Here is a 19,175-nt window from a genome sequence, read left to right as displayed (position 1 = left end):
CAAGTAAGACTGTAGGTGTGGTGAGAGGGCATCAGAGGGCAGACACATTGAAACCATAATCACAGAAAACTAGTCAATCTAATCACACTAAGACTACAGGCTTGTCTAACTCAATGAAAATAAGCCATGCCTGCGGGGCAACCCAAGATGGGCGGGTCATGGTCCAGAGGTCTGACAGAATGTGGTCCACTGGAGAAGGGAATGGCAAACCGCTTCAGTAGTCTTGCCTTGAAAACCCCATGAACAGTATGAAAATCATAATACAGAGAAAATAGCTAGTGGAAAGGTCTTTAGTTAGAGTTCCAAAACAAAGAGAAGAAGGGGAGCAGTCTTAACTGTGTCAAATATTCTTGGGAATTACAGAAAGATCATGGAAAAGGAACTATTGGATTTGGCAAGGTGATGCCTGATATAAGAAGATCTTATTAGAGTGAGCAGAGAGGAGATGCTAAGGAGGGTAAGAAGTGGAGACATTAGCTATAGATAATTTTTTCAATAAATTTTGCTATAACACAGAGAAATCAGACAATAACTGCAGGGTTGCTGTGACATCAAGCAAACTTTTTTAAAGGAAATTCTAAAGTATCCTATATACTGAAGGAATGATTGGTGGAAGGGAGAAAGCATGCAGAAGGATGTGGGGATAGTCAGAACAAAGTCCTTGATCAGGCAAAAGAGAGTGGGTTTGAAACCCATGTGGAAAATTTGCTATTTGAAAGAAGCAGACAGAACACACTCATCTGAAATATGACAAGGGAAGGTTGAGGGAAGGTGTAGAATTTAATACATCAGTTGGCTTCCCTAGTGGCTCAGACAATACAGAATCTGCCTGCAATGCAGGAGACCTGGGTTTGATCCCTGGGTTGGGAAGACCCCCTGGAGAAGGGAATAGCTACACATTCCAAGTATGTTTGCCTGGAAATTTCCATGGACAGAGGAGACTGTTCGTCTATGGAATGGACAGACTATAGCCCATGGGATCACAAAGAGTCAGACAAAACTGAGTGACTAACACTGGGAATTCCTTTAGTAGGAAGATATGTTCACTGTCCATTTTCTTCCATTTTTCTCAAGATATGAAATATATTTATATTTGTTGTAGTAGATTTGAGAAGAGAAGATAATTTGAAAAGGTTGATGCCTTTTGGTCACTCAACTGGTTCAGGCATGGATCTTTAATGTGTTTGAATGGTTCTCGTTACTCAAACCTCATGAGGACAAAAAGATTTGTTAAAAATAGAAAATTTATGCAATTATTCTCCCTTCCTCTCTCTCTCTCTCCCTGTTTCTCTCTCTGCACACACTCACACGCTTTGTATGAACGAATATGAAATAGATTCAGTGAATACAGTAGCACTTTGACAATGTGAGGGAGGTTATCAGCCACATTAACAGAAAGAGCCTCTTCTTAATTGGAGCCTAAACTTAAAATAGCTCTTTAGCTTGGGCAGCAGCATAACCTTTCCTGTGCAACATCATTAACACCCAGGCAATTATGGATTCAGACACTGAGTTTGAATCATTTCACAAGACACTATGAAAATGCAGAATAATTAAATTATCCATTGCAGAATAATTAAATTATCCATAATCAACAAAGAAGTTTTGTGTCCTCTATTTGAAAATGGGCCATTTTTTTAATCCCCAAGTTTCCTAAGGGAGATCTTCAGAGAAATTTGAAAAAAAAAAAAAAAAAGTTGAAAAGGGTATTCTGTGTAATTCCCATGTCCTCTTCTTGCCAGTACTGAAGTGGTTTGCCTTTCCCTTCTCCAGTGGACCACATTCTGTCAGACCTCTCCACCATGACCCGCCAGTCTTGGGTTGCCCCACGGGCATGGCTTAGTTTCATTGAGTTAGACAAAGCTATGGTCCTAGTGTGATTAGATTGACTGGTTTTCTGTGAGTATGGTTTCAATGTGTCTGTCCTCTAATGCCCTCTTGCAACACCTACCAACTTACTAGGGTTTCTTTTACCTTGGCTGTGGGGTATCTCTTCACAGCTGCTCCAGCAAAGCGCAGCCACTGCTCCTTACCTTGGAAGAAGGGTATTTCCTCACTGCTGCCCCTCCTGACCTTCAACGTGGGACAGCTCCTCTAGGCCCTCCTGCACCCACGCAGCCACCTCTCCTTGACAGAATGTGGTCCACTGAAGAAGGAAATGGCAAGCCACTTCAGTATTCTTGCCTTGAGAACCCCATAAACAGTATGAAAAGGCAAAATGATGGGATACTGAAAGAGTAACTCCCCAGGTCAGTAGGTGCCTAACACGCTACTGGAGATCAGTGGAGAAATAACTAAAGAAAGAATGAAGGGATGTAACCAAAGAAAAAACAATACCCAGCTGTGGATGTGACTCGTGATAGAAGTAAGGTCCGATGTTGTAAAGAGCAATATTGCATAGGAAACTGGAATGTCAGGTCCATGAATCAAGGCAAATTGGAAGTGGTCAAACAGGAGATGGCAAGAGTGAACGTTGACATCCTAGGAATCAGCGAACTAAAATGGACTGGAATGGGTGAATTTAACTCAGACCATTATATCTACTACTGTAGGCAGGAATACCTCAGAAGAAATAGAGTAGCCATTATGGTCAACAAAAGAGTCCGAAATGCAGTACTTGGATGCAATCTCAAAATGACAGAATGATCTCTGTTCGTTTCCAAGGCAAACCATTCAATATCAGTAACTTGGATTGTAATCCAAGTCTATGACCCAATGAGTAATGCTGAAGATGAATGGTTCTATGAAGACCTACAAGACCTTTTGGAACTAACACCCAAAAAAGATGTCCTTTTCATTATAGGGGACTAGTATGCAAAAGTAGGAAGCCAAGAAACATCTGGCGTAACAGGCAAATTTGGCCTTGGAATGCGGAATTAAGCAGGGCAAAGGCTACTAGAGTTTTATCAAGAAAATGCACAGGTCATAGCAAACACCCTCTTCCAACAACTCAAGAGAAGACTCTGCACATGGACATCACCAGATGGTCAACACCAAAATCAGATTGATTATATTCTTTGCAGCCAAAGATGGAGAAGCTCTATACAGTCAGCAAAAACAAGACCAGGAGCAGACTGTGGCTCAGATCATGAACTCCTTATTACCAAATTCAGACTTAAATTGAAGAAAGTAGGGAAAACCACTAGACCGTTCAGGTATGACCTAAATAAAATCCCTTATGATTATACAGTGGAAGTGAGAAATAGATTTAAGGGCCTAGATCTGATAGATAGAGTGCCTGATGAACTATGGAATGAGGTTCGTGACGTTGTACAGGAGACAGGGATCAACACCATCCCCATGGAAAAGAAATGCAAAAAAGCAAAGTGACTGTCTGGGGCAGCCTTACAAATAGCTGTAAAAAGAAGAGAGGCAAAAAGCAAAGGAGAAAAGGAAAGATATAAGCATCTGAATGCAGAGTTCCACAGAATAGCAAGGAGAGATAAGAAAGCCTTCTTCAGTGATCAATGCAAAGAAATAAAGGAAAACAACATAATGGGAAAGACTAGAGATCTCTTCAAGAAAATTAGAGATACCAAGGGAATATTTCATGCAAAGATGGGCTCGATAAAGGACAGAAATGGTATGGACCTAACAGAAGCAGAAGATATTAAGAAGAGGAAGCAAGAATACACAGAAGAACTGTACAAAGAAGATCTTGACTACCCAGATAATCACGATGGTGTGATCACTCATCTAGAGCCAGACATCCTGGAATGTGAAAAGTCAAGTGGGCCTTAGAAAGCATCACTACGAACCAAGGTAGTGGAGGTGATGGAATTCAGGTTGAGCTATTTCAAATCCTGGAAGATGATGCTTTGAAAGTGATGCACTCAATATGCCAGCAAATCTGGAAAACTCAGCAGTGGCCAAAGGAGTGGAAAAGGTCAGTTTTCATTCCAATTCCAAAGAAAGGCAATGCCAAAGAATGCTCAAACTACAGCACAATTGCACTCTTCTCACACGCTAGTAAAGTAGTGCTCAAAATTCTCCAAGCCAGGCTTCAGCAATACATGAGCCATGAACTTCCAGATGTTCAAGCTGGTTTTAGAAAAGACAGAGGAAGAGAGATCAAATTGCCAACATCTGCTGGATCATGGAGAAAGCAAGAGAGTTTCAGAAAAACATCTATTTCTGCTTTATTGATTATGCCAAAAACCTTTGACTGTGTGGATCACAGCCAACAGTGGAAATTTCTGAAAGAGATGGGAATACCAGACCACCTGACCTGCCTCTTGAGAAACCTATATTCAGGTCAGGAAGCGACAGTTAGAACTGGACATGGAACAACAGACTGGTTCCAAATAGGTAAACGAGTATGTCAAGGCTGTACATTGTCACCCTGCTTATTTAACTTCTATGCAGTGTACATCATGAGAAACACTGGACTGGAAGAAACACAAGCTGGAATCAATATTGCTGGGAGAAATATCAATCACCGCAGATATGCAGATGACACCACCCTTAAGGCAGAAAGTGAAGAGGAACTAAAAAGCCTCTTGATGAAAGTGAAAGAGGAGAATGAAAAGTTGGCTTAAAACTGAACATTCAGAAAACTAAGATCATGGCATCTGATCCCATCACTTCATGGGAAATAGATGGGGAAACAGTGGAAACAGTGTCAGACTTTATTTTCTTGGACTCCAAAATCACTGCAGATGGTGACTGCAGCCATGAAATTAAAGATACTTACTCCTTGGAAGAAAAGCTATGATCAACCTAAGTAGCATATTGAAAAGCAGAGACATTACTTTGCCAACAAAGGTCTGTCTAGTCAAGGCTATGGTTTTTCCTGTGGTCATGTATGGATGTGAGAGTTGGACTGTGAAGAAAGCTGAGAGCCAAAGAATTGATGCTTTTGAACTGTGTTGTTGGAGGAGACTCTTGAGAGTCCCTTGGACTGCAAGGAGATCCAACCAGTCCATTCTGAAGGAGATCAGCCCTGGGATTTCTTTGGAAGGAATGATGCTAAAACTGAAACTCCAATAGTTTGGCCACCTCATGTGAAGAGTTGACTCACTGGAAAAGACTCTGATGCTGGGAGGGATTGGGGGCAGGAGGAAAAGGGGACGACGGAGGATGACATGGCTGGATGGCATCACTGATTCGATGGACGTGAGTTTGAGTGAACTCCGGGATTTGGTGATGGACAGGGAGGCCTGGCATGCTGCAATTCCTGGGGTCTCAAAGAGTCGGACACAACTGAGCGACTGAACTGAACTTCTTGCCAATATGAAGACAGTTGGAGCAGCATAAGTGTTCAATCCTTCTGAAAAACCACAGATATATTCTGGGCGGCCTGTTTGTTCTAAATGCATCTCTCTGTTCTTTTTCACGTTCAAGGATGGATTGCTCAGTTTTTTTGGTCTCCAGGTCCTTGGTTCATAAATTATATGTTTCTTGGCTGGAAAAAAACCTCATGCTATAGCATGTGTAAAATACACTAGTGTTAATGAAGCTATAATGATTATCTTCACAGATTCATGCAATTTTTCCTGTGTTAGTGACTAAAAATGTAAAGATAAATAAATCAGATACTGAGTCTTGAACTGACTAAGGATAAAAGTGCAGTTGAGTAATGGCTGGATTAGCCAAGAACCTAGCTGGGATTAGTATGAAAAACACGCATTTTGTGTCTTGTACTGAATTTCTAGCACAGGTTTGGAGTAAGAGATGGAAAGTTAGGGTTATAACATCGCCCTCCTGGGAGGTCTGGCCTGCTGGCATAAGTTCTTTCAAAGGAGGTCACCATTCATACCCCTACTGTAGGTTGGCCTCAGTCCAAACTACAGGGTGGGAACACAGCCCTACCTATCAGCAGAAAATTGGATTAAAGAATTACTGAACAAGACCTAGATAAGCAGATACATTACTTTGGCAACAAAGGTCCATCTAGTCAAGGCTATGGTTTTTCCAGTGGTCATGTATGGATGTGAGAGTTGGACTGTGAAGAAAGCTGAGAGCCAAAGAATTGATGCTTTTGAACTGTGGTGTTGGAGAAGACTCTTGAGAGTCCCTTGGACTGCAAGGAGATCCAACCAATCCATTCTAAAGGAGATCAGCCCTGGGATATCTTTGGAAGGAATGATGCTAAAGCTGAAACTCCAGTACTTTGGCCACCTCATGCGAAGAGTTAACTCACTGGAAAAGACTCTGATGCTGGGAGGGATTGTGGGCAGGAGGAAAAGGGGACGACAGAGGATGAAATGGCTGGATGGCATCACTGACTCGATGGATGTGAGTTTGAGTGAACTCCGGGAGTTGGTGATGGACAGGGAGGCCTGGTGTGCTGCGATTCATGGAGTCGCAAAGAGTCAGACACGACTGAGTGACTGAACTGAACTGAACTGAACAAGGCCTTGCCCATCAGAATAGGACTTAGCTTTCCCCACAGACAGTCCTACCCATTAGGAAGCTTCCATATGCCTCTCATCCTTATCCATCAGAGGGCAGAGAGAACGAAAACCACAATCACAAAAAAGTAACCAAACTGATCACATGGACCATGATCAGAAAAATATCTACTTCTGCTTCATTGACTATGCTAAAGCCTTTGACTGTGTAGATCACAACAAAATATGGAAAATTCTAAAGAGACAGGAATACCAGATCACCTTACCTGCCTCTTGAGAAACCTAAACGCAGGTCAGGAAGCAACAGTTAGATCTGGACACGGAACAACAGACTGGTTCCAAATAGGAAATGGAGTATGTCAAGGCTGTATATTGTCACGCTGTTTATTTAACTTATATGTCGAATATATCATGCAAAACACCAGGCTGGATGAAGTACAAGCTGGAATCAAGATTGCTGGGAGAAATATCAATCACTGCAGATATGCAGATGACACCACTCTTATGACAGAAAGAGAAAAGGAACTAAAGGGCTTCTCACTGAAAGTGAAAGAAGAGAGTGAAAAGGCTGGCCTAAAACGGAACATTCAAAAACAAAAATCATGCATCTGGCCCCATCACTTCATGGTAAATAGATGGGAAAACAATGGAAAGAGTGACACGCTTTATTTTCTTGGGCTCCAAAATCATCACAGATGATGATTGTATCGATGAAATTAAAAGAAACTTGCTCTTTGGGAAAAAAAGCAATGGCAAACCTAGACAGCATATTAAAAAGCAGAGACATTACTTTGCCCACAAAGGTCAATATAGTCAAAGCTGTGGTTTTTCTAGTTCTCATATATGCATTTGACTGCTGGACAATAAAAAAGGCTGAGTGCCAATGAATTGATGCCTTTGAACTGTGGTGCTGGAGAAGACTCTTGAGAGTCCCTTGGACTGAAAGATCAAACCAGTGACTCCTAAAGGAAATCAACACTGGATATAAATTACAAGGATAACTGATGCTAAAACTGAAGCTCCAATACTTTGGTCACCTGATATAAAGAGCCAACTCATTTAAAAAGACCCTGATGCTGGGAAAGATTGAAGGCAAGGAGGAGAAGGGGACAACAGACGATGAGATGGTTAGATGGTATCACTGACTTGATGGACATAAGTTTGAGCAAACTCCAGGAGATGGTGAAGGACAGGGAAGCCTGGCATGCTACAGGCCATGGGGTAACAAAGAGTTGGACATTACCAAGTGACTGAACAATAACAAGAATATTGTGATAAAAATATGCATAAATTAGCTTGCATCAAAGTCAGCATCAAAGACAGAATGGCAGAACCCTGGTCAATCATTTAAGCACCAGACTTCAGATCTTTCTCATTCCATGTCTTCTAATGGCCTCTCTTGGGAAAAGCTTGGAAAGATGGCCCATGACAGGCCAGGCATGTGGAGACAAGAGCCAGAAACAAAATTAGATTAATGCTTTTAAGTAATAACCCACTAGCCACTTCAGAGCATGAATCAGAGCATTAGTATAAAGAGAGGGTGGAAAGTTTCATTTTACTAAAAAAGATGATGAAAAATCAAGACAACTTGTCAGTCCAAACAAGCATTAGGAAAAGAATAATTATTGCAAATGTCAGGAACCTTGGTTTGTACTTAATTGAAATGTTACAACTACAGAAAAAAAGGAGTGACTGTAAGGATGACATTTGCTATAAAATTGTTGCTAATAGTTTTTTTCTGAAGCATAAATACATAAACTGAAAGTTTATTTGGTGAATCATTGGCTTCTTAAACCCATATAAGTGGTATGGCTGCAATGCCTCAGCAAAGAAAGAGATGCTTTGAACACTAAAGATTATTGGAGATATTTTTGGTAGTTTAATTAAGAAGGCTGTTGCTGATTGTGTTAATAAATTGGCACAATTTCCATTCAGAATGACAGTGCTCAAGGGAAGACCCCTCTCTCTGTCTTCTTTCCCTTTTTTATATAAGATATGGCATATAATACACAGGAAAATGCTTGATGTCATTCCCGTGAAGAGCAAAAATAGAAATTTAAAATTTCAAACCCATTTCTTAGAGAAATGGAGCAGACTGAAATGACCTCTCTCAACAGATTGTGTCAGAGGAAAAGGGAAAGAGGCCATTCCTCTAAGACAGCAAAATCACAGGAAGTGACAGAACCTGATGCCTTAAGAGTTTATGTGCGTCAGCAACAAACTGAACTAGCAGAGGCATTTGTACAGATCACATAAACCAGTGGGGAATCCAATTAATCAAGTCAATCAAATTAGCATGCTAAATTCAATAGCCAAAGACATAGGGTAAAGAAAAATGTTTCAAAAGGAAGACTCAATCCAACCACAAGCTGACAATAAAATATTACGTGTGCCACAACAGAAGATCCTATGTGCCTCATCAAAGACCCAAATTAGCCAAATAAATAAATAAGAAAAAATGAAATTGAAAGTTTTGATAATCCATTGCTTTGTCACAATATATGGCTTTATTGTAAGACTTTTTATGTGGGTCTATGAAACCATTCCTGGATTCCTAGCGAATAAAATTCTATCTTCCTGGAATGGCACTGTCTCCTGTTCTCTCCTTTGGAGGCTTGAATCTTGTCGTGGGGTCACATTGTAATCAAATCATTAAGGCATCATCAGTTCAGTTCAGGCGTTCAATTGTGTCCAACTCATGGACTGCAGCATGCCAGGCTTCCTGGTCCATCATCAACTCCCAGAGCTTGCTCAAATTCATGTCCATCAAGTCAGTGATACCATCCTCTGTTGTTCCCTTTTCCTTCTGCTTTCAATCTTTCCCAGAATCAGGGTCTTTTCTAAGGTGTCAGTTCTTCACATCAGGTGATGAAAGTATTGGAGCTTCAGTTTTAGCACCAGTCCTTCCAGTGATTATTCAGGACTGATTTTCTTTAGGATTGACTGGTTGCATCTCCTTGCAGTCCAAGGGACTCTCAAGAGTCTTCTCCAACACCACAGTTCAAAAGTATCAGAGTTCACAGCAAAATTCCTGAGATTCTTGCATTTCTAGTTGACATAAAATGCCATTTTTCACTTCTATAAGAATAGTGCTTATATTATATCCATCACAACTGAAATCTGGCTAATCTGACTTGAAATTTACTGCAAAATCAAAAATCCTAGAACTGAACAGAAACTCAAAATCCATTTAGTCCGAAGACATACAGAAAAGAAAATTGAAGCTCAGAAAAGTGGAAAGGGTTACCAAGTAGCCATAGGGATTTAGCATAAAGTTAAACGGCTTACACCCAGAGTTCTTTTATTCTTCGGTGATGCACACAAAAGCCTTTTCATTGGAGTAGGGTGTTGATCGAAAGCAGTCACTATAACAATTTTTTAAAAATTGAAATAGTCACTTAAAGTTAAATTTATTAAATTTAGTAATAAAAATGCTTAAAACTCACATACACTTTATTTTTAAGGTCAAATTTATAAAAATATACAATGTCGGTTTCATCCATCTCATCAGTTCCGATGAGATGGATGAAACTGGAGCCGATTATACAGAGTGAAGTAAGCCAGAAAGAAAAACACCAATACAGTATACTAACACATATATATGGAATTTAGGAAGATGGCAATGACGACCCTGTATGCAAGACAGGGAAAGAGACACAGATGTGTATAACGGACTTTTGGACTCAGAGGGAGAGGGAGAGGGTGGGATGATTTGGGAGAATGACATTCTAACATGTATACTATCATGTGAATTGAATCGCCAGTCTATGTCTGACGCAGGATGCAGCATGCTTGGGGCTGGTGCATGGGGATGACCCAGAGAGATGTTATGGGGAGGGAGGTGGGAGGGGGGTTCATGTTTGGGAATGCATGTAAGAATTAAAGATTTTAAAATTTAAAAAATAAAAAACTAAAAAAAAAAAATATATATACAATGTCGGAATGAATGAAATGTAGTAGTCTCAAATATTAAACAGATAAATCGTGTTATCTGTTTTTCCTTTCCTTTCTCACTTTTCCCCTTTTTTTCATTGTCTTCACTGCCTCCTCCTCCACCTTTTTCTTCTGCTGTTCTTACTTCAGTTCTTCTGTTGGTACTGAGGTGGCTTTCAAATGTCCATAAATTCCTCAACACTTTTCCTTTATAAATGTGGAGCCTATTTTCCAGTGATATAGACTTGGTTACTTTATTTCAATGAATAAAAAAGTGTGGGGGATATAACTTATGTAACTTGTGACACCGGTCATAATTCTTGGATCATTTGCTTTGGAAAAAGCCAGTTACCATGTCGAAAGATGCTCAAGCAGCCCTCTGGAAAGACCCATGTGGTGAGCCCCTGAGGCCTCCTGCCATTAGCCATGTGAATGAGCTATCTTGGAAATGAATATTATGGCTCCCAGTCAGGCCACCACCCTTCCCAGTGGCTTAGTGGTAAAGAATCCCCTGAAATGCAGGAGATGCAGGAAGATCTCTGGGTCAGGAAGATCTCTTGGAGGAAGGCATGGCAACGCATTCCAGTATACTTGCTGGGAAAATCCCGTGGACTGAGGAGCCTGATGGGCTATATTCCATAGGGTAGCAAAGAGTCAGATACAACTGAATCAACTGAGCATGTGCGCACATGCCATCAGCCGTCCGCAACCCCAGCTGACGGAAACTAGAATGTAAACTCTCTCCTGCATTTCAGACAGATTCTTTATTGTCTGAGCCACGAGAGAAACCCCCTAGAAGAGTTTACTTTCTAATAGCTCAGATCAGTGACTGTTTTCTTCACTGCCTGCAACTTCTTGAGAGTCTCTGAGCTGGACCCACCCAGAAGAGCTGTTCATGATATCCTTACCTACAGAAACAACAGATAACACGTATTTGTTCCTTGAGCTTCAAAATTTATAGGTAACATTACATAATTGTTGTTGTTGTTCAGTCGCCCAGTCATGTCCAACTCTTTGAGGCCCCATGGACTACAGCATGCCAGACCTCCCTGTCCCTCACCATCTCTCGGAGTGTGCCCAAGTTCATGCTCATTGCTTTGGTAATGCCATCCAGCCGTCTCATTTTCTGATGCCCTATTTCTCCTTCTGCCCTCAATCTTTCCCAGCATCAGGGACTTTTCCAATGAGTCATCTGTTTGTATCAGATGACCAAAATACTGGAGTTTCAGCTTCAGCATCAGTCCTTTCAGTGAATATTCAGGATTGATCTCCCTTAAGATTGACTGGTTTGATCTCCTTGCTGTCCAAGGGACTTTCAGGAGTCTTTTCTCCAGCTCCACAGTTTGAAGGCATCAATTCTTCAGTGTTCTGTCTTCTCTACAGTCCAGCTCTCTCAACTGAATGTGACTGCTGGGAAGACTATAGCTTTGACTGTAAGGACCTTTGTTGACAGAGTAATGTCTCTGCTTTTCAGCGTACTGTCTAGGTTTGTCATCAACAAACATTATGTAATAGGAGATATCTTATATAGGTATCCTACTTTTATCATGTCAAATTTTATGATAGGCTTCCTAAAATTAATTTTCTTTAACAAATGTAATTATACAATTATCACATATTTTCTCTACAAAAATAAAGAATTCAAATAAACAAATATAAACAAGAAAACACTTATAATTGAAGTAGTCCAGATAACAATTATTCAAATTTTTGTGTAGATCTTTGAGGATCTTTGCTAGGCATTAAATTAAGCCTAATAAGGCTACCAGGTGGGGCCACAGTAAGATAATTAAGAACGTAAACTCTGGAGCCAGACTGCTTGGATTTGAATCCAGGTCATACCACTAACTAGCTGTGTCACCTTGAATAAGCTACTTAATTTTTTTTTTTTTTTGCTCAGTTTTTACATCATAAAAATAAAGATAATAACTGTGTTATACAAGCCAGGCTTCCAGGCTTGTTGTGAGGTTAAGTTAATGGAATTAATATACATAAAAGCAATTGCAAAAAAACTTTATTTGAATCATGGAAATTATTCTATACATTTGTGCTGTTATTATTGCTAGGTTGTCACAGACAATGAATTTTTTCCTATTCCATTGTTGTCTTTATTTTCATTTTTAGCAGGCTTTGGCACAGTCTTACCACTCCCTCCTTGAAACATCTTCTCTTTTGTCATTATAAACTTTCGAATGTTTTTATTTAACCAGCTGTCCTTTATTACTTTGCTTATTTCTCATTTTCTCATTCTAAGATCTGGAGTACCCCTATATCTGTCTTTGGATTTTACATATTCCTTTCCCAGAGTATCTGTCTCTTTTAGTCTGATGATTTCATTCTCCAAGGACCTGAAGAGCCTGGATTCCAACTCTTCATGCAACAACTTTTCTGTTCCTTTAAAATTAATTAATTATTATTATTATTTTTTTTTTGCCACAACCCACAGTGGGTATCTTAGTTACCTGACCAAGGATAAAACCCATGCCCCCTACAATAGAAGCACATAGTCTTTGCCCCTGGACTGCTAGCAAAGTTCCCAACAGTCTTTCTCCTCACTCACTACATAGTAACTACACTGGCTTCCTTTCTGCTCCCCAAACAGACCAAGCACTTCAGTGCCTTCAAGTCTGTGCAAGTACTATTTCAGATGCCTTCCTCCAGCCCTCTGTAAGGCTTATTCTCATTCTTTATCTTAGAAAAGGCCTTCCTGACCACCTCAATTTTTCTCCCTTGCAAAATCTCTCAGTTCACCCAAGAGCCAGTGGGAATGCATTGTGTCTTTTTTAAAAACATCATTAAAAAAAAAAAAAATCTTTTCCCAAATGGCTTTTCCTTGCAAAATGCCTATGTGACACTAGAAGGGAACCTGCAAGTGGAGGATATCTGAGGGGACAGTCCAGGGACTTAAATACAAGCTGGAGAGCAGGGCACAGGTGGGACAGCTGACAGCACAAGGGACGTGGATTCCTAGGTAGGGAACAAAGTGTGTTTTTCTTCAGGAAGAAGCTATGCCAGAGCACAGGGATCTAGGATCTTTGGTAGGAGGGGGTGAACAGAAAAGTTCCCCCAACTTGGGGTTCATCCACATATCCCAGGGGATAAGAACCAAAAGGGAATGAGGATCTGCCCTTGTAGGCTCCAAGGGATGGGAGGGTGAGAATTAGCCAGATGGACTGCCTCAAGGGAAAACTCTTCTATTTCTCCCTTTTATACAATCTAATTATGCTGCTATGTTATGTTTCATTTACTTTTGTTACACACAAACACTTTTGAGTACCTGCTATGTGGCAGGCAATATTCTAAGTACATCAGTGAGGAAAACAGTGATCTAATCTGAAGCAGTCTAAATAGTCAACTAGTAAATGAAAGATGTAATAGACGTGTAAATTACATATTATGTAAAAGATCATTAAGTCCCATATTTAAAAAGAAAAAGGAAGTGGAAGAAGAGGGTATGGATTGGGGGTCAGGCAGGAGAACAACGATTGAGTATTAGGGTAGGACTCTTTGCAACATACTGTGTTATTGTGGTTCAGATGGTAAAGAATCTGTCTGCAATGCAGGAGACCTGGGCTTGACCCCTGGGTCTGGAAGATCCCCTGGAGAAGGGCATGGCAACCCACTCCAGTATTCTTGCCTGGAGAATCCCATGGACAGAGGAGCCTGGCAGGCTATAGTCCATGGGGTCACACAGAGTCAGACACATGACTAACACACACACACACACACACACACACACACACACATTCTTTGCTATGGTAAGAAGATTTGGGTGAATTCTTGATTATGTCTTTTTGGAGGAAAATGATTCCAGACAGAGGGAACAAATGGAGCAAGGATTGTAATGTAGAATCATGCCTGGAGATTCAACCAACTGCAAGGAGCCAGTGCTGAAGAGACAGAGCACAGGAAGAGGTGAAGCCAGAGGAAAAAATTGAGAGTCGGGAGAGACCATTAATGGGGAAGTTGTAGGTTGTTTTAAAGACAAGGATTTTTATTACAATTTCCTTATATTTTACTTTGTTAGTTAGGCAAGTCTATTTATTGATAAAAGATTAATTTGGCCAGCATATTTCTAGGTGCCTCTCACTCATTTTCTCTGGAAATCAGTAAGACTGTTAATCTAATCATTCAGCAATGTTTTCATCTCATGAAAGATTTCTTTAACTTGAAATTTAATTTTTGTTTCTTTTACATTTGTTCAGATTTATCTGTTAGGGATTGCAATGATCCGCACCTTGGATGTTCAAACCCTGTTTTAAACCATTGTGTTCTCTGGCATTATTTTTGTCTTCTCTCCCACCTTGGCATTCAGGACTAGTTCTTTTTTTAAAATTTAAATTTATTTATTTTAATTGGAGGCTAATTACTTTACAATATTGTATTGGTTTTGCCATATATCAATATGATTCTGCCACGGGTGTACACGTGTTCTTGAATACAGATCTCATATTGTGATAATATAGTATTAGTCACTTTTAATTCTTACTTTACCGCAGATAGCAGTCTCTTCATATCAATTGGCTATATTAAAAATCTCCTTTCATCTTTTTTTTCCCCCTGCAAAGGCATTTATGACTAAGAAAGCAGTCAACCTTTCTAAAACTACTTCCTGTTTCCCATAATATTTTCTTAATAAATATTCCCTTTTTAAAAGGAATAGCCTATTTTATGTTACATAATCTTTTCCTTGCATATGTTTGTTTTAGTCTCCCCTTGAAAAAGAACAGTCTATCCATGCTTGACATTTTACAAAACTCCACTTGAATGGATTCTTCCTGTTAGTCTTCAATAAAAAAATAAACTTTAGATATCCCTCCTATCTTAATTGCCAGAGTTGATAAACCTGAGTGTCCATTACCTAGACAGTGATCTACAATTGAATGCAGGAGGAAACTTGGCTGGTCCAAGCAGGGAAACTACATCTGCAGTCCTTGTTCTGGATTTGATAAAATGTGGTACTTCCAACCATTTATGTCCTGTGGTTTTCTTTCTGGTTCAGCCTCTGCTCTAAGCATGTACACGGCACTTTATTGCCTGATGTACTCTACTCACCATGTCTGGAAAAAGTCATACCAGCATGGGTAAAACCTCACCAACCCAAATTTCTCAGTGGTGAGACTGAGGCCGTATGGCTCTCCTGTCCGATAGTGGCTCCTCCAAAGATAGAAAGTCACACCAGTGAAGTGTGCCTAGTGGTTCTCTGTTGACACCAGCCCTCCAGTTTGAGATGTTTTTTCAAGAACACCTTGTGGCTGTATAACTATTTCCTGTCACATCAGTAAACAAGCATGTCACAGCCATCAGTTATTTAGGGCCTCCAAATGTGAAGCTTGGTGTCAGGAGGGCCCCAAAAGGGAAAATAATGCCTGCAATCCAGCATCTGTGAAAAACCAAGAAGCAGGATGCTGGCCTCAGGTAGCTGAGATACATAAGAAAGGAATGATTTCAGTGGGCCCAGACGCTTGCATCTTCCCACACATAAAGAAGCACTAAATTCCTCGGGATATCTGGTTTTCCTTAATCAACAATATTTTGTTGTTCAGAGTACCTGCTCCTTGCTACAAAATTCTATATGACTTGACTCCTCCCCTGCCTCTTCTGAGCAGCTTTCTCCAGGTCACTCCAGGGTTTGAAGGACTAACGATTCCCACCAAAAAAACATAACTCTCAGCTCTTATGTTGTGTGTATTTTTTCAGTCGAAATGGCTTCCTCCAAAGAGGGCATTGTTGTTAATCTTGGAAGTTACTCCGCTGGTCTCATTCTCTTACTCTGTAATGATTAAACAAAATTAAATAGGAAACAGGCTTTGCTCCCAAATGTACACATTTTAAGCAGATGAGCAGGTAGTTCTGTCCCTACTTTTCTCTTCCACAAATGCTCAGAATCTCCTGCCAGAGGAAGAGTACAGAATACATCTTTGAATTTTGAACTTTTCTCACCAATTCGATCATGCCCCCAAAGCTATTTATCCTTTTTATACACTATGTCCTAAGCATCTAGAAAAACACTAAACACGAATTGTGATATGGATGAAAAACTGTATCTTGCCATTGGGAAGTTAGTTATAACCCAACATTTGCATTCAAACCAGTGAGCCTCTGAATCATTAAATCTGATTCAAGCTCAAAAGAAATGATGTTACTCACACCATTCTGTGGTTTTTTTAAGCTCCCATATGGTTGTCTTGAGGTAGGAGGCAGGTCAATAAAATTCAAGCAGGAATTGCACTGAGATTTCAGACAGTCCCTGCAGACATGGCTTGGTAATTTCGTCTCCCAGTTTCAAAGTTTGCCCTTTAAGTTTAAGAGAAAGAAGGGGCAGCAAGAAGTTCATCCTGAAAATGTAATCACTATCTATAAGAAAAAGATATTCATATCATATGTTAAATTTAACTTAAATCAATGTAGAGAATTGGAAATCTAATGAAGCTAATACATTAAGGAGCTGGACTAATACAGGACTCCAGTGGTTCTGTAATTGTTAAGTCTGTTTTCAAACAATAATTATTTAATTACATTTTATATTTGTTTGAACTCCCAACTGACAATTGATATAGGTGAGACAAGTAGCAAAATATTTTGCCCACCCTAAATTGCATTATATTTTGTTTCTAATGATAGGTGTTGTCAGCTGTTAGTTTTGTGAAGAAGATGCATCTTGTTTTATTTCAATGGCATGTGTAGTTTGTATAGAATGATTGTATAATCAATGTAGATTATGGAATTGATGCTCATGCATCATTAATGTCATACCCTTTCCTTTGCCGCTGCTTTAACTCTAACGTTAGAATACAAACATGCCTCTTCTTTTCTTTCTATTATGCTGCATGTCATTAAAACTGAAAAGAAATGCCATATTTAGCTTAATATATATTAAAAAATAATGAAGAGGATAACTATCAAGGTTGCATTGCAATTTCATGGAATGGCTGTCAGTTTTGAACTGCCCGATCCATACTGTTTTAGTTCATAATGTCAGGGTAAAAAATTGTGTGATTGAAATGCAATCATTTAATTAATTCCTCTCTATTGTGGCTTTAAGTGCTATACTTTGATATGGGCTCAGGGATGTGAAATGCAAGTTTGGAAAAAGAGAAGACTATGAATGCTGGTCATTCATTTTGGTTTTATTTGGATGATAATCTCTTAGCCCTGAGTGGCATTTTAAGTGCTACAGATTTCAAAATATCCAACTTATATTAGATGTCAACAACAGCAATATTGACAGAATGGTTTTGCATTTGCTGGCTCTTAACTACAAAAGCTATTTGGTTTCAGTTCAGTTCAGTCACTGAGTCGTGTCCAACTCTTTGCAACCCCATGGATTGCAGCACACCGGCCTCCCTGTCCATTACCAACTCCCAGAGTTTACTCAAACTCATGTCCATTTAGTTAGTGATGCCATCCAACCATCTCATCCTCTGGCATTCCCTTCTCCTCTTACCTCCAATCTTTCCCAGCATCAGGGTCTTTTCAAATGAGTCAGTTCTTCGCATCAGGTGGCCAAAGTATTGGATTTTCAGTTTCAGCATCAGTCCTTCCATGAATATTCAGGACTGATTTCTTTTAGGTTGGACTGATTGAATCTGCATGCTTTCCAAGTGATTCTCAAGAGTCTTCTCCAACACCACAGATCAAAACATCTATTCTTTGGTGCTCAGTTTTCTTTATAGTCCAACTCTCACATCCATGCATGACTACTGGAAAAGCCATGGCCTTGACTGGACAGACATTTGTTGGCAAAGTAATGTCTCTGCTTTTTAATATGCTGTCTAGGTTGGTCATAACTTTTCTTCTAAGGAGTAAGCATCTTTTAATTTCATGGCTGCAGTCACCATCTACAGTGATTTTGGAACCCAAAAAGATAAAGTCTGACACTGTTTCCACTGTTTTCCCATCTATTTGCCATGAAGTGATGGGACCAGATGCCATGATCTTCATTTTCTGAATGTTGAGCTTTAAGCCAACTTTTTCACTCTCCTTTTCACTTTCATCAAGAGGCTCTTTAGTTCTTTGCTTTCTGCCATAATAAGGGTGGTGCTATCTGCATATCTGAGGTTATTGATATTTCTTCCAGCAATCTTGATTCCAGCTTGTCCTTCTTCCAGTCCAGCGTTTCTCATGATGTACTCTGCATAGAAGTTAAATAAGCAGGGTGACAATATACAGCCTTGACGTACTCCTTTTCGTATTTGGAACCCGTCTTTTGTTCCATGTCCAGTTCTCACTGTTGCTTCTTGACCTGCATACAGATTTCTTGGGAGACTGGTTAGATGGTCTGGTATTCCCATCTCTTGAAGAATTACCCACAGTTTGCTGTGATCCACACAGTCAAAAGCTTTGGCATAGTCAATAAAGCAGAAGTAGATGTTTTTCTGGAACTCTCTTGCTTTTTTGATGATCCAGTGGATGTTGGCAATTTGAGCTCTGGTTCCTCTGCTTTTTCTAAAACCAGCTTGAACATCTGGAAGTTCAAGGTTCATGTACTATTGAAGCCTGGATTAGAGGATTTTGAGCACTACTTTGCTAGCATGTGAAATGAGTGCAATTGTGCAGTAATTTGAGCATTCTTTGGCATTGCCTTTCTTTGGGATTGGAATGAAAACTGACCTTTTCCAGTTCTGTGGCCACTGTTGTTTTCCAAGTTTGCTGGCATATTGAGTGCAGCACTTTCAGAGCATCATCTGTTAGGACTTGAAATAGCGAAACTGGTATTCCATCGCCTCTACCAGCTTTGTTCATAGTGATGCTTCCTAAGGTCCTCTTGACTTCACATTCCAGGATGTTTGGCTCTAGGTGAATGATCACATCATCATGATTAATGGCGTTCATTTCAATGTGTGATAAATGTTGATGAGCATCCATGTGGCCCTGAGAATGCTGCTT

This window comes from Ovis aries, chromosome 1 (genome assembly GCF_016772045.2).
Source record: "Ovis aries strain OAR_USU_Benz2616 breed Rambouillet chromosome 1, ARS-UI_Ramb_v3.0, whole genome shotgun sequence".
NCBI lineage: Eukaryota > Metazoa > Chordata > Mammalia > Artiodactyla > Bovidae > Ovis > Ovis aries.
This window is presented reverse-complemented; position numbering follows the sequence as displayed.